At 34.6% G+C, this 12,939-nt stretch overlaps 1 long non-coding RNA gene across 2 annotated transcripts; it reads right to left on the bottom strand.

Moving 5' to 3' along the window:
• Positions 1–894: 894 nt before the first annotated feature.
• LOC113302202 lies at positions 895–3,525 on the bottom strand. Of its 2 annotated transcripts, none has more exons than XR_003336696.1 (3): positions 3,378–3,525; positions 3,156–3,305; positions 895–1,192 (listed from the first exon to the last, which is right to left on the bottom strand). It is a non-coding gene; the product is annotated as an uncharacterized LOC113302202 (long non-coding RNA). The 2 variants fall into 2 exon arrangements; XR_003336697.1 differs by having other exon boundaries at positions 3,156–3,302; positions 3,378–3,483.
• Positions 3,526–12,939: the final 9,414 nt, after the last annotated feature.

The raw sequence follows: 12,939 nt of genomic DNA, 5'->3' as shown, positions 1-12,939 counted from the left end.
TTTGATGCAGACACGCTAACGGATGCTATTTTTAAATACATTCTATATTTTTCTTCTAAGTTATCTGCCTGTATTTTTAGTTTCCAACCTCGTTATTGCAACTCGGTTGCTCATGAGCTTGCTCTGTGGGCAAAACTAAACAATTCTACCATGTACTGGTCTACACCTCCTGTTTGGATCCTTCCAGCAGTTGAGGAGGACCATTAGCCTTTTTGAAGGCCTTTGATTATAAAAAAAAAAAATGGTTCAAGAATTTTTACAACAACAACAAAGGACGGAAATGCAATGGAGAGAAATGAGGGAGAGAAGAGCAATGGAGAGAAGAATGTTTGAACAAGAATGGAGAACATCATTGGAGAAATCGGAGAGAGAGAGAGATTAATAGCTGAACAAGCTTGGAGAGAAGGAGAAGAACAAAGAAGAGTTAGAGAGGAAACCAAAGCTGGAAAAAGAGATGCTCTGTTAACTACTCTTTTAAACAAACTCATCCATCATCAAGATTAAACAAAGAGAATACAATTGTATCCGGAATGTTCAAGTTTCTAATTTCTTTACAGAGAGTGAAAATACTGTAGTTTTCTTTTGTCCCCTGTTTTGTTTGAGCTTAAATTTCAACCATGGATGTGAAAGAGAAATGTGAATGCAACTAAAAGTTGACAATTGACATAGGAAACGGAATCAGCCCAATGATTTTTACGGCTTCATAGCCCTTCCTATCACAACACAAAGCTTCATAAACTAAAATAAAAACAAACTAAAATAAAAACAACTAGTTTTTATCTCCCTTAGCAACTTAGCATGAATATCCTCATGTGCAAAATTGGAAAAGCTACCGTAGCGGGGACATCTGCAGTTGCAAATGCAGACAATTTATGCATAACAATAACAGGCAAATATCAAAATCTCTCATCTTTGAAATATATAGATTTGTTATTTATCTCCACAAGTACAGATATGGATTACATATTCAGATGTTTGATAGTTAAATTTAGATATTCCGGATTTTAAATGAGTACAGATGACATACTAAAGAGATGGTTTGTAGTTCTTCTCTCTTTGTTGCTAAGGCTTTGTAGTTCTTCTCTCTTTGTTGCTAAGGCGTAATCACTCAGGTAGAGTCACTTGGAGGCTTTTCCTTTGGATGTTTGGACGAGTAGTGATCACCAAGTTGATTTGCATTAGCTAGTTGCACCTGAAAAAAAAAATATGACAGATAGTTAAACAGAAACTCAACAACATAAATGCACATTACTGCCTTCACAAAGGGCGAAATGCAGAGAATAATGCACACGTCTAAATGCTTCTTTAATTAATAAGCACCAAATGTGATGCAGCAGCCCTGGTGTACATTATATGGAAACAACTAGATTTTCATGTTTCTTTATTTCTTAATGCTTCCATCCCACACATCAATGGGGAATACTTTGGCTCAAGAATCACATTGAGCAAGGATACTAACTCGAAATAAAGCTCCAGGAATGTGTTTGTACTTTCCACACTATAGGACTCACAGCAAGGGCTTGGTTAAAAGGTGCCAATTACTAATGTCTACTGCTGCCTCCACTGTCAGAAAACTAGATTGAACGAAGAAACAGTGAATTGTGAAACCTTCATCCTTTCTATAAATCATAATTTGTTGTCTTTGGTGTCATAACTGCTCTAGATAGAAGCGAATGTTAAACATATGAAACAAGAGAAAAAGAATTCACCATCCCAAAATGGTTCAGGTGGAGGACTGAAAATGATCATCTCTGAAACACATATCCACCCGGATCACCCCTTTCTTCTGATTTTAGTAATAAAACTTGACATCTATATGAAACTTATTTAAGTTAACCTACCCAGGGTCCAGATCAACTAAAAACAAATTCAATTGATGACTTTGTGGAATGGGTAGTCATTTTGTATCCTAATCTTGATATTTGACTGATCGTCTTTTTAGGTATCAGAACACTGTGGAACTGTTAACTTAGTATTCCACTACTGTTAACTTAGTATTCCACTATCCTATTCTTTGTTGGGATATTAGATGGTTGCTGTACTACATATTGAACTTGAAAGCAATAAGTATGGGTAAAGTAAATATATCAAGTTAATTATGAAAAAATATAGAATGTTGATTTTTCTTCGACAGAGTTTTAAAAGTTTGAAACTAGAGAAACATCATCATCAAGTTTGCTAGAATTATTTGGAGTGCTAATTATCTGACTTGAAAGATACAACGGCGAAACAGAGATACGCACTCCAAATCAGAATTCTAATGGACCTTGAAGATGGTGTTTCACTGGTTTCCAACTCTTTAAACTTTGCTGAAGAGAAAATCTTCTCTCTACCCTTTCTCAGGCTCTGCTCGAAAAGTTTTTTCTTAGGACTTGTACTGATAGCTTTCAAGTTCAGTAGCATAACACCACCTAACCTCCCATACTAAGTAGGAGATAGTGGATTATTAAGTCCATCATTCCACAACGTTTTGAAACTAAAGAAGAGAATCAGTTGCTCCTGCATCATGAAGACTAAGATAAGATAAGTCCTTCAAATTTAGTTTCCTAGGTAGTGAATTCTTGAATCCCCGTGATGGGCAAGCAGCATTAACTACTTTTCTTAGTCAGTACCATCATTTTACCATAGTCCTACTCCTACCTGCCGTATGCTTATCTCTCTTTGTTCACCTTCCCCAACATTCTATTATTTATAGTCTTCCATGCAGTATAAATGAAACAGATCGAACATCTACAAGATCACAAAAATCTACTACTCTTTTTACCTTTAGAGCTTATTTTAAGCCCTACAATATCTTTTGCGAATTTACTATGTCCCTCATATTTTACTTGTACCCACTAAAATCCTACTGCACCAAGGGTATCTCCTAATTTCAGGTTTTCTAAACACACTAAAAGCAATACATATCTATAATCCAAAGCATAAGCAATCTCCAATATTCCTTGATCCAGCACAAAACTATATTCCCACCCAAAATTCAAAAATCCAAAGAAAAAGGAACTGAAATATCTATATTTCAGAAATAATCTGATGCCGAGATCATTGATCTATTCATATGTAAACTGAAACAATAATAGCTTTTATATGAGAATTTGAAATTCTGAGGAAAATTTTCTAGCGTTTGAGGTGTATGAGATGGAAGATAATTAAAATACCTTGCAAATAGGGCAAACGACTTTCAGAGCAGCAGCCCTAGCTTCAAATTGAGATCCTTTATTTTTTTGATTCTTCTCTGCATTCTTTTTCTGAGCTTCGATCTTCTGCTTTCCTCTCGTCATCTTTCTTTTTCTGTCTCCAGTTTTCTTCTAAACATCAAAATCAGATGGTGAGGTTCATCCAGATTTTATAATAGACTAGTGAATAAAGGGAGAGATTACCTTCTTCTTTCTAAGTCCCACTTCTGGAATCAGCCTATCGGGTTAACCTGAATTAGCCAGCTTACCTATATTTGACTACGAGCTCCTCCAATGATCATGTGGTCTCTTTTATCCTACATTTTACCCATTTTCCCAAAATATAAGGAATAAAAAAAAATCTTTCTCCAACCCTCTTGCATTTTGACCCTTCTTTGTGGACCTGTAATATTATTATTTTTCAATTAAAAATTTTATTTGATAATAAAAAAAAGAAAAATTATCCATTACTCTTTTTATTTTTATGGAAAAAAATTATATATTAACTAGCAAATATAATACAAAAGATTTACAAAATTATTTTTGTCAAAAACATTAGGCTGAGCGTAGTGGAGGAGGGAAGGATGGGGTTCAACAGTGACGCCACGTCACGCTGAAGAATTCTGAGTATAGCGGTGGGGGAGGGAATTTAGATTTGGGCGAGGATTGCTTCCTCGCCCAAGAGTGTTTTACACCCTTTTATTTATTTAAAACACTTAAGGTGGGTCCAAAATATGATATTAATATATTTTATTAGGTTTTTTATTATAATTATTAAAGAGTAAGCGAGGATTTAATCCTCGTTTTTCTCTTTTTCTGGCGAGGATTCAATCCTCGCCTATATTGAAATCCCCACTAACCTTCCCTGCTTTCGAGCAGAGAGAAAGGGAACGATTTTGGATTAGGCTTTTAGCCACGCCCAGACGTCGCTTTCATTCCCTTCTTTTTGTCCACTGCACTCAGCCTTAGAATCCATGCTAGTTCTTAGAACTTTTTGATGCAGTTTAGTCGACATGTATTGAAGCTTTTTAATCCTTGCTTCTTTGGCTATATAATCCGATGCTGAGTTATTCTTCCGCGCAATATATTTCACTTTCGCTTGAAGTAGATCGTTCAAGATTAACGTTATTTCCTGCAAAGTGTTTTCCGCTGTCCATGAATAATCAGTACTTACCTTATCGTTCAAGATTATCCATTACTCCACCGCGAGAAAACTCTCCCTCCATTATTTTGGCGGCATAATAAATTTGATAAACAGAATTCCCACCAAAAACTAGGACATGAGTTATCTTGATTTTCCTATAAATAGATGAGAATAGGCAAACCCTATTTCATCTTTTCTTCTTTATTCAATCGCTTGATAAAAACTAAGATAAAGAGAGAAGTTTGGTGAGGTTCAATCTTCTGTTTTTCTGTCGTTATTTTTCTTTCCGATTATCATCTTTTCTCGAACCCGCCTTACTTGGTGGATCTTTCGACTCCACGCCACTGAAATAATCTTTGATGATTAAATTATGACGAACCTTTATATCACGTTCGATGTATCTTCTACCCAAAACTGATCTACCATGAGGCCCCTTGACGTTTATCATCGTAGTTGCAACCATGGATGAAACAATAGAGGTGATAATTCAGTTGATTTCTTCATTATAGTAGTACTGTCTAAGTTTTCGCCAAACCGTTGTTTCTTTCTAAATCTCCGGATAACAGATAATGAATCATCATCTGATTCACTATCAGAAGACGAACTGTCACTGTCATATGGAAGTTTTGATGATGCCATCACGGATATTCAACCTAAAAAATGTTGTATATGCTCAAAGATCAATAAATACTATACAACGAAATCAAATATAAACATATTACATATCAACGTTAAAGTATGTGACACCATGGAATTATTATTCTATTATTAAAAAGAAACATCAAACATATAAATCAAATCGGTATAACTCTATCTCTGAACTTTGAGACAAAGTCGGTAACAACGAAGATTGGTAGACAGTTCAATGGTATTATATTATTATATTAACTCTAATTTTTGAAAGAAATAAAATACCGTAACAAGCTATAATATTGATCTGAATATCATCATGGAGATTCAATTAATCTATAAAAGAAAAGTTGTTGATAAAAAGAAGAAAATATAGTTACCCGATTGATACACAACACGAGATAGTTTTCTGAATTTGGTTGAAAAAACAAGGGAGAAAGAAAGAAAAGGGGAAGAAAACCTTCGTTCAGGAAATGAAGGAGAAGGGTATATAAATATTGTTAGTATTTTTTTAGGGCCTTTATTAAGAAAAACTCAAAGAGTATTTATACGGGCTTGGCTGGGAGTCGTGCAACAATCTGCGCTCCCACGCCTTTTTTTTATTAATAATTATTTTTAATAATATAAACGCTGGTTAGGATTGATACAAATCCTCTTGGTGAACCTATGAAACAAGAGGTCGAGTTAGAGGATGTGTACAAAAAAATATGCCATGTCATATCCATGTTTGTTGAAGAGGTTAGGGTTGGAGAAAGATTTTAGGAAATATGGATTTGTATCCTGCATGGATGAAGACTTTTCTCCCCACACACATTCCATTGGAGAATCTCTAAGGGCAACTCCTATAGAGAGCAGAAATGTATCAGTATCTTTTTAATGATTTGTTTTGCAATAATGTTAAGTGTACCAGGAGAAAATCCCGTCATTTCTTCCAGGTGAGATAAAAATTTGGTGGGCTCCACCACTAAACTTGGCCTCCTGTTAATCTCTGGCGGGGCCCACCAAAAAAATTCTTTCACCCGGGAGAAACGATGGGATTTTCCCCCAGTATACGTAGCTTCACTCTTTGTTTTGCATGTTATGGATCAAAAAATGACCCACTTTTGGTATCAGCCTATCAGGTTAACCCGAGTTAGCCAGCTTACCTAGATTGACGAAGGGCAACTCCTATAAAGAGCAGAAATATATCCATATCTTTTTAATGATTTGTTTTGCATGTTATGGATCAAAAAATAGGTCTATCGTCATAGAAATCTAAACACTTCGGTCAACCTAACGATCCGGGCAACTTTTAATTCATCATAAGTTGACGGACAACTGAGTTTGCCTGTTCTCTTTTGATAAATTTCCTAGAAAAATTTCATGTTTACCCCTTAACCATAGTTAATAATCCAACCTTAGTTACTCCTAAGTAACAGTATATGGTATAAAACCAGAATTGATTGTGGGTAATGTGGAGAGATAAACATATTCAAGAACCCTTGACCTAGGATTCCAGACACCAACAGTGCAATCCCGGATAAGCCTGATACTATGAATCTATGATCAGTATATCCGAAGTTAAAAGACTTGTGGCTATACAATACAATCCTTTCCTTTTCATATTACTTCCAAAATTCTTAATATCTGTTTTTTTTTAAAGGAAAAAATTCAAAGTATCTATATATAGCTGGCGAAAAGGAAGAAGTGAAAGGCAAACTTCTGTGGACACCTCACCCTTGTGGGGATTTCTCTATAAAGTCATTCATGAAGACCTTGCAATGCAGCAGACCCTCAAGTTCAGAAAGCAATAGTGAATCCTAACCGTCAATCCAACCTACTTGAAACAAAAAACAATAGTAGCTATGTATTTTGCTTCGGTTGTAGTCATTGTGGTATATCATACAACTCTTTTGTTCATGGAAATATATTGTCAAAACTAGCTTAGTTTTGATCTCCGCACAAGTATGTAAACGTCAGTCCTTAGCAATACTTGTTTCTTATACTTTCTAGCTATATTTGTTTGGCTTGCCTCCATGTAAAATGATTTTTCATAAGTCTTTGGCAGACTCGACTAAACAAATAAGATGCAGAATAACATAACACATGGTACTGTTCGCAAACTCAACCAAACTTGAAGTCTAATTCCAAATGCTGCAATTTAACTTTACTCCAACTGCAACAATCAAACTTCTTGATATAGGGACAAGTAAGTGTAATGTTTTACCTTCTCTATTACTTATTTTATTGTCAGTGGGACTACGTCGCCTTCTCATATATCTGCCCAATGTGTGAGTATCAGCTTTAAAGTCAGGTTAAAAGTTGCCTTCTCATTTGAAAATGGTGTCACCAAGCTATTATTGAGATTTTCCATAAGGTTTATAAGAAATTTGATTTCCTCTAACTAGTGGTTTCTCTATACCTAAATTTTTTTATACGACTGTATAAATAAGTTACTCAATTTAATTTATACGGCCGTTTAAAATAATTACCCATTTGAATTTTTATATGACGATATAGAATCATACTCAACTTATTTTATATGACAATAAATTTTATGAAGAAACGTTATGATCGGCCAATACTTAACCAACTTTGCGATGTTTCAGTTCCATAATTAACAAATGGTTGAAGCATAAATCTTTCTTTCTTTCATTTAGCGAAATTCTTTTATGTAATTGCAATGGGAAAAACGAAAACACAATGGTGATTTGGCATTTGATTTTGAATAATAAGAATGGTGGATAAGTGAAGGATGTTGTGATTTACGCTAAAAATACTTTACACTAAATATTTCTTGGTGAACAAAATAGAATAAATAGGAAAAAGGGATATAATCTGAAGTTCCTTGTTAATGTGGTACACAAGTAGTACAAAAACTTAAATCCCATAAATATGTCTGTAGACTGCAGGTGAACATCTTCCCTCATTGTTTCTCTGAGACTAATATTGAATTTTCTGAGATATGACCCACATATAGAGCTGGATCTTTGAAAGGACTAATAATGATAAACTTATGGCTCTTTTAGGTTTCCCGTTTCCTTTTGTGGTTCATTTAAATTACCATTGACGATGACGTCTTACAAAACCTATGATAATGAATCCAATGCTCCATCTTGAACCGCTAGCTTCCCAAAATTAATTAAGTATATTATGCTTGACATGGAAACGATGTAAGTATCATTCTGAAACATACAAATGCACTGGTTTCCCAGAAAATCATTAAGGTGCAAAAAATAAAACTCTTGATATTTAATAGGCACGTAATAGACTAAAAGAAATAGAGTAACCAACAGGTGAATGAGTAGTTTTTACCATTGTGGTACAAATGATGCCATCCAAATTGCATCACCTCATTAGACTGGATACTTGTATCAATAAATAGAGAACAATACCATTTATATAGCAATGGTAATTAGAGATGCCTGAAAAAATAAAACTTCACACAGTAGGTGGGACTGGCATAGTTTTAAGTAATTCGTCGTGGGCACATAATTATTAACTGAATATTCATCTCATCCAACATAAGTTTTAGTGAGATTGGGCAACTAGAAGAGCTGTTAACTTTGTGGATATTCAGTTTAGCTCTCTAGAAAAATAAGATATTCAAACTAAAACAAAAGAAAAATGACATGGTAAAGAATGAAAACGAACAGTAATGTTAGTACATAAATGGACAAATAGAAATATACTTTGAATTTCCATACACTAGCCATACTTGGTAAGTTCAAAACAAGGAATTAATAATCAAGAAACTCAAAAACTAGTTTGATGGTCATGTGGATTAAATCAAGACTAAGATACTGTAATTAAAACGAACCTACAATGCTAATTCAAAGGAGTCTACATTAACAAGAAAAGGAAAAAACAATCGAACCATCTCAAATTGTTTTTGATCAATCAACATTTGGACTAAAGCACTGTCAGTGGCCCGCTCTTGACATTTAATCATCTTATAAAGTTTCATATATATATATATATCACAAACCAAAAGGTACGTTTATTCCTAATGCTAACCAGTAAGCCTATGCACACATGCTTAGATGCAAAACGAATGGGGAATTTGGGAAAGTCTGATTCAATGGAACTGTGGAAAGCAACTAAATCTTCTAGAGAAAGACGACATACGTACATACATTATAATTCAATAACTTCAATGAAAAATCATGTTTGTACTTTCTTTACATTTTGAAGCTCGTTATTTGTAAGAAATATGACATACCTTACATATTTGTGCAATGGAGTCGCATTGTTTTCTGAAACTAAAAGTAAGTAATGGAATGATAATCAAACCCACATAAACTCCACGAGATATATCACAGGATTATGAAATAAGCATTATCTACGAACATGAAAGAAGACCAATGGTTTAAACAAAGACCACTGACTGTTGACCAGTACATCCGATAATATATTTTTTCGATAAACACATCCAACTCATTATGGATATAACCAACAATTCATAGCTTAGTTTAAAAATTTTAATGCAGCAATTTAACAGAAATATGAGATTTACATCTCGAACATTTACCAGAGACCTCCTGCAATTTAGATGCCCTTGTGTTACAAACCCACCTATTGACTAACACATAATAGGTTCAAAGCTACCAGTACCACAACCATTCCAGGTTCCAACCATTTACATCTCAATTCAACTGAAAATACCAAGTAGGTATTCTTTTATAATTATATTGTTACATCAAAGTTTAAAAGTTAAAAAATATACCAAGTAAAATCAACACCCGGGTAAACTTGTGGTAGTGGTGGTGCGAGGTACTTGTTAGAATTATGAAGTTTGTATTATATAAATACTCTAACTCATTAACACCCTTCTTTCAAATAGAGATAATAGAGTTTACTAAACAAAGAGAACAACCTAGATCCATCATTTCTGATCAATCATCTGTAGGGAACGCTTCTTCATTTACCACCATCTTATTAAAAAAAAACCTATATTAGGTTTCAATTAGAAAATAACAACGGTTATCTCACTTCAATTACAGTTAATCATACACACACTTCATTTGGCATAATCACGTGATACAACTAAAATATTAAATTTAGGTCACTTGGATTCTGTTAGAGCACTGCTAGGTCGAGCTCGCATGCGTTGTTATCTCAAGCATGTTTGTCAATGTTAGTGATAAAAAATATAAGTCTTGGTTTCTAGCCTATTTATAAATGTCTCGGACTAGGACATAGATTGTGTAGTTGAGCTTAGTTTTCACGACGTTCATCATTTGAAGACGAAGAACTACTAAGGGGAGCTTGTGGAACTTCATCGGCAAAAGGTATGTGGAGAATTAAACTCATCTATCACTTGGAAAGTCTATTTCTACTCTATCTCCTATATTGAGACAGATGTCGTATTACGATATAGTTTCCTATATACACATCTGAGATTTCAATCTGAGTTTAACTCGCTTACATATTTCTCGAAATATGTGTTGGCAAGCTTTCGCTTCGACCAAGTTCATCTTATATCATGTGAAAATTACCGAGTAACATCTTACATGGTTTGTGTGATACAATCATTTGGTGTTGTCTTGGAATGTTTCGTAATAATTATTTCAATAACTTGAAAATTGTTTTGATGCTAATAGTGTGTGAAAAATGCTATTGTCATCCTATAAGAAAGTTTCAATGATGAAATAAGAGTTTAGAACACTTAACCATCATTGGATATGTCATGTTGTGTACTCTTGAACATATGTAATCCATGTCCGCGAACCATAGTATGTGCACCCGTTTGCGTACCTGTTGGTTTGAGAAATCCGGGAACCTAAGTATGCGTACACGTTTACGTACTGGAGTACATGTTCATATCCGAGAATGTATCCTAGGATTTGAAGTTCGCGTACCCGTTTGCGTACTGGCGTAACTCAATCTTAGTCCGGGTATTTCAAGTATGCGTACCCGTTTGCATACTTGAAGGTTAAAGTTCTAAAATCGGTTTTAAACATGAACATAAACATTTATATAATAAGGAATGCAATCTTTGTAAACCATGGATATAATGTTCATGATTGATTCGAGTGAATCAAACCGATTTTGCTTCAATTGTGTTCTTGTATAATTCTATGAGAATATAGCAATTGAAAAACTCTTTAACTAGTTTCATTTGAACTAGTTATGGTTAAGATGAATAAGGTTGATATGAGAGTAATCATATGGCTAACCTCGATTAACTATTTGTGAACCAACATGGTGTATACGTTTAGGTACGGTTACATAAACCTGAATTAGGGTACATTTCATTTGTGTGTAACAAGCTAATTTCGATTTAACGGTTGAAAGATATTAGCTTGGTTGAATTAGGTTTTTCATCTAAAGATGAATATTGAATGCTTTGTTACCAAGGTAACTTGGATTGCAAACCCTGATTTGAAAACTATATAAAGGAGAACTCTAGCAACTTGGAAACCTACTCCCTACACCTCATGTGTGTTACTAGTTGCATAACTAGAGTCGATTTTCCTTTAACCTTAGGTTTATATCAAGACCCTGTAGGTTAACGACTTCAAAGACTTCATTGGGATTGTGAAGCCATACCTAACTATTTTCTTTGTAGTTGCGTGTTCTGATCTTGCCCGATTCTATCGTATTAAGTACAATTGAAATAATTGACTCGAGATTAATTTCTCCGATAGGCAAGATAAAAGTAATCACAAATATCTTCGTATTATCGTTTGTGATTCCGCAATATCTTGTTTCACTGGTCGATTAAGATTATTGTAAGGTGATTAATAATACTAGGCTGTTCTTCGGGAATATAAGTCCGGTTTATCAATTGGTTCCTGTTCACCTTGATTTATCAAAAGACGGAACAAAAACTCTTGGGTATTTCTGGGGGAGACAGATTTATTCAATCTATAGACTTTTCTGTATGAGACAAATTTGTTTATCAAGTCTCCGACTTTGGGTCGTAGCAACTCTTGGTTGTGGGTGAGATCAACTAAGGGAATCAAGTGCGTAGTATCCTGCTGGGATCAGAGACGTAAGGAACGCAACTGTACCTTGAATCAGTGTGAGATTGATTAGGGTTAAACTACAGTCCAGTCCAAAGTTAATTGGTGGTTGGATAGAGTCTGTAGCGGCTTAATACAGTGTGGTGTTTAATCCGGACTAGGTCCCGAGTTTTTCTGCATTTGCGGTTTCCTTAACAAAATTCCGGTGTTTGTGTTATTTCTTTTCCGCATTATATTTTGTTATATAATTGAAATATCACAGGTTGTGCGTTAAAATCAATCAATTAGAATATCCTACCTTGGGTTGTTAATTTAAATTGATTGGTACTTGAACATTGGTCTTTGGTACCGTTCAAGTTACTCCTATTATATTCAGTCGAGCTCGCAGATTTCTATTTGCTGATTGCGGATTAAATTAAGAGTTAGAGATATTAAGCTCTTTGATATACTTTACTCTAGATTGAGTCTGACTTTCTAGTTGGTTCTCTATAAAGTGTATTGGTCCTCTCAGATTGCCAAACGAATTGTTGGATGTGATTGTTAGACCTCCGAATTTTCAGATTCGAATTCTCATCCATCGCGCCCTAAACTCCCTGCTAGAGTTTCCCTCAATGAAGAAAAAGAAGAACAAAAACGTGGGAGAACGAATAAGAAAAAAATATATTTTTATCAGCTTTGGTTAAGGTAACCATGTAAAGGGTGAAAACGTCGTTTCTATATGATTCAGTGCCAACCAGGATTGACCGATTTGACTTTGTCCGTCAAATTTGGTTGACTGAAACCTCATCCAGATATGAGGGGAAAATGAACCCCTTGGATTTATATGACGATTAGCCCCAAAAAAATGGCACCATGGGTGAATTTAGTATCCACGTCTTTACGAAGTCCAGATGTTACCCCTCAAATTTAAGAGGGTTCTTGTAGATTATCCATAAGGTCATTGGATGACGGGACTTATATACTCCCTTCGTCCAAGTTATATAGGCGGAAAAGCCAAATTTCTTAGATTAAGAAAGGTATGTGGATTTTATAAATATCTATTTTC

The sequence above is a fragment of the Papaver somniferum genome, chromosome 8 (genome assembly GCF_003573695.1).
Source record: "Papaver somniferum cultivar HN1 chromosome 8, ASM357369v1, whole genome shotgun sequence".
NCBI classification, from domain to species: Eukaryota; Viridiplantae; Streptophyta; class Magnoliopsida; order Ranunculales; family Papaveraceae; genus Papaver; species Papaver somniferum.
The sequence above is the reverse complement of the archived record's forward strand: the minus strand, read 5'-3'. Positions and strand labels throughout refer to the sequence as shown.